At 34.5% G+C, this 3,445-nt stretch overlaps 1 pseudogene across 1 annotated transcript; it reads right to left on the bottom strand.

The window, feature by feature from the left end:
* Nucleotides 1-1,825: 1,825 nt before the first annotated feature.
* Nucleotides 1,826-2,738, bottom strand: LOC149576170 (dirigent protein 23 pseudogene; annotated as a pseudogene). The gene has a single exon (XR_016361398.1). The product of XR_016361398.1 is annotated as a dirigent protein 23 pseudogene (transcript).
* Nucleotides 2,739-3,445: the final 707 nt, after the last annotated feature.

Raw genomic sequence — 3,445 nt, 5'->3', positions numbered from 1 at the left:
TTTGAAATTGTAAGGATTTAAATAGAATTTGCACAATACTTTTCTTGAGAGATTAGAGTAGGAAGATATTTCGCACCTGAGTTTCCTTACATGCACATGAATTAAAAATGAAATAAAGTGGCATAGAAGGACCAAGAATCAACCCATAATATGCAACCAATGGTATATGATCAAAATTAGATGCATCTCAATGGTCCACAATTGTCAAATAATAATCATTCCCTTAAGAAGAGACAAAACCAAATACAATTGTTGGAATGCTTCCCTTTTTGGATAGGACTTGACTAGCGGCAGACTCCAAATGTAGGATGAAGTCTTTGAAAGCTTCTCAAAGGTCTCCATGTTGATCTTGAAAGTTTTCATTTAATCAAATCATATACTATTGTAGTTGACAATCTAGAATATGATGAGAAATAATGTAGATCATAGTCCAAAAACAAAGATGATCCATCTCTCAAATGTCTTGAAGCTAATGCTAAAGTCTGAGAATTATTGATTAGATAAATCAAGTAATCTAGAAGACTCATATGCAATGACCATAGATTAATGATGATAGAGAACCAATCTCAGATATTGATACTACAATGATATTAGAAAATATATGAAAAGATAAAAGAAGAGGGTATGAAGATGTGCTCATAACATTAGAAGAAGATGAATAAAATCCAGAGTAGTTGTTAGAAAAGAGGATATGAATGTCCTCCATGATGTCTTGCAAGTTGGAAATGCTAGAATCTACAGATAAGGATGTACTGTTTAGTAGAAAGTGATTCCAATGAATTGAATTCAAAAGATATAATATGATGCCATTGTACAGAATCATAGGAAGATTCCAAGAACCAGCCTTGAACTTTGAAGATGCAACACGTTTGGATATGCTATCAATAAACTAATCATCCAAGAAGGATATGGGCACACAAGAAGAGGGAATACAAATCTTAGTATCATTTATTCTCTGTACAATTGTTGGATGATGACCCAAGCAATGAAAGGGTACAACATGTGGTCTTTGTGATGTAAAGTATCCCTACAAACTTTAATGCATATTATTCCATATACCATTTCCTAACTGGTAAACCATCCATTCTTCTATCCATAGTCACTTGAATTGCGAACATGTCCAAGGAGATAGAGAAATAGTTCTTGCTCAAGTCAATGATTCTTTATTCCTTCCTTACAAAACAAATACTTCTCTAAGGTTAGCTCGGCAATTAAAGGAAGACAATAATTACTAAGGGAGATGATTTTCAGCCCCCATAAATGGTAATATATCCAAGTTTATTAATAGACACCCTCAATATAATGGAAATTACGTTATAAAATAACTTTAATATTTAGTACTAGCAAAAGAAAATTTTACTCTGCTTCCTAACTTCTATGTACTCTAGCATAGTGTAAAAATGTAGATTATCTTGTGAAATAGGCTAAACCTACACATCATGGTTGTATTAGAAGAAAAAGAAGCGAACCTTGTCATAATTAAAAACACACCTTTAGATGAATGAAATTTTGTATCATTAACAATTTACAGTAAGTAAATAATGCATGTTTTCTTTAATAAAATCATTGATGAAACTGAAAAATGTATCAAGAGTTGAGCCATACTTCTCCATAGTTAGTATTATGTAAATGAAACATGCAATGACAATTAGCCATATCATGAATCAAAGGTTGCACCAACTTCCTTTTTTTAAAAAGCAATAAACACTTTTGATCCAAACTACGAATAAGTGATGTCAATATAAACATTCCATGTAATAACACTCCTATAGAATCTTAACCTTGATAACATGACCACCAATATCACAGAGCTTATTCATCTTACAAGACCAATATCATAGATCTTATTCATCCCACAAGACCAATATCAACTTTTCTACATCAAATTTAAAAGACCCACCCTCTAAAGACAAGAGCCTACAACACAAAAGTAAATTGTGAGCCTCTTATCTGAAAGATCTTACACCTCTTACCGATAAAAAAAACAAAAAACAAAATCTATAATTTAGATTTACTTGTATATTTCAAACTAATGAAGAACTTAAAACCCTTTTCAAACATACCAACCAACACCTAATGATGTACGGTTACATTGTAATGGACGACTGCATTGCGAGTGTGGGTATCAAAGGAATGGGTGTGTGCGAGACAAAACCCTCGAGCCAGCCTGAACTTCCCACTTCCTCCCACAATCGCCATCTCTCTTACCTCGTTGAAGACGGCATTGCTACCAACCATGGCGATCGTACTGCCATTGAACTCCCCTGCCTGAAAAACATAGGTGACCGCCATGAGCAGGTGAACTTCCTCTTGCCCGGCGGAGGCATACAAACCCTGAGCTCTTCCCACCATTTTGGAAGTGGGGTCGGGCCCTTCCGTCATCGGATCGTCCATCACAAACACCGCTCCAAATGAAGTTCGGGAAGTTTTGGTGGATGGAGCAGACGCCACCTCCACCGCCGTCACATCTCTTCCCGAAACTCTGTCATGAAAATAGAACTCCAAATTGCTTACTTTCCCCCTTCTCTCTTTCAACTTCCCTGCCGCCTCAGTTGGTTGCAGAGCAAAGATGAGAATTGTGAGGGCCACTGCGAGTTGTGGATGAATCCCCATTGTCTCCCAAATGCTGTGAAGAAGAAGAAGGATTCAATATCCTTTCAAGGAGTTCACTGGTTGAATATGTTACTAGTCCTTCCACTGAGGCAGCGGATGCATTGAATAAAGGCACACTGCCTTTGTGGGTGTGTCCTTGCTTTAAGTGGCGACATACTTATAACTGTCTGGTATCCATTGCATTGTTTCTCGAATCATGTGATGATATTTTGTTCTTTTGAGGTTGCCCCAATCATTCTAACCATCTTTTTCTAAAGCTTTTCTTGTTACCTACCTGAGATTTTGATCACACTCACATTGGATACTCATTCTCAATTTTAAAACTCATTACGTCTTTTCTATTTGAAAAAGTTACTTGTATTGGTTAGAAATTGTAACAAGATAGAATGGATTTCCCTTTTCCATATGATTTGAATTATATACAGTATTAAAATCTTGTATATCCATATATACAAATTTAGAAGGTTATTGGTTAAAACTGTTTATTATTTATTATTTATTATATTTTTATGGTGTAATTTGTAAAAGAATTGTAGATTACATATTTTGTCTTAATGAAAATTGGACCTTTTATTCAAGATTTCTCTTAATCAGGAAAGACAACTTTAGTGAAATTCTTTAAGAGCTATTGTATTAAGTTTAGAATTAGTGAGTAGATAAATGACAACTTTAAATTTTTTTTTTTCTTCCCATTCTAAGGTGGAAAAAGGCACTATGAAGGAAGTGAATGAAGAAATGAGAGCATAATTGTTTTGGCATATTATGAGGTGAAAATGATGAATTATATTTTCTCACTAATATAGGAGATTGTGAGGTTATATCTATTTATTTG

Source organism: Cupressus sempervirens, chromosome 1 (genome assembly GCF_028749045.1).
Source record: "Cupressus sempervirens isolate cs-2001-9-10 chromosome 1, ASM2874904v1, whole genome shotgun sequence".
Taxonomy (NCBI): Eukaryota; Viridiplantae; Streptophyta; class Pinopsida; order Cupressales; family Cupressaceae; genus Cupressus; species Cupressus sempervirens.
This window is presented reverse-complemented; position numbering and strand designations above follow the sequence as displayed.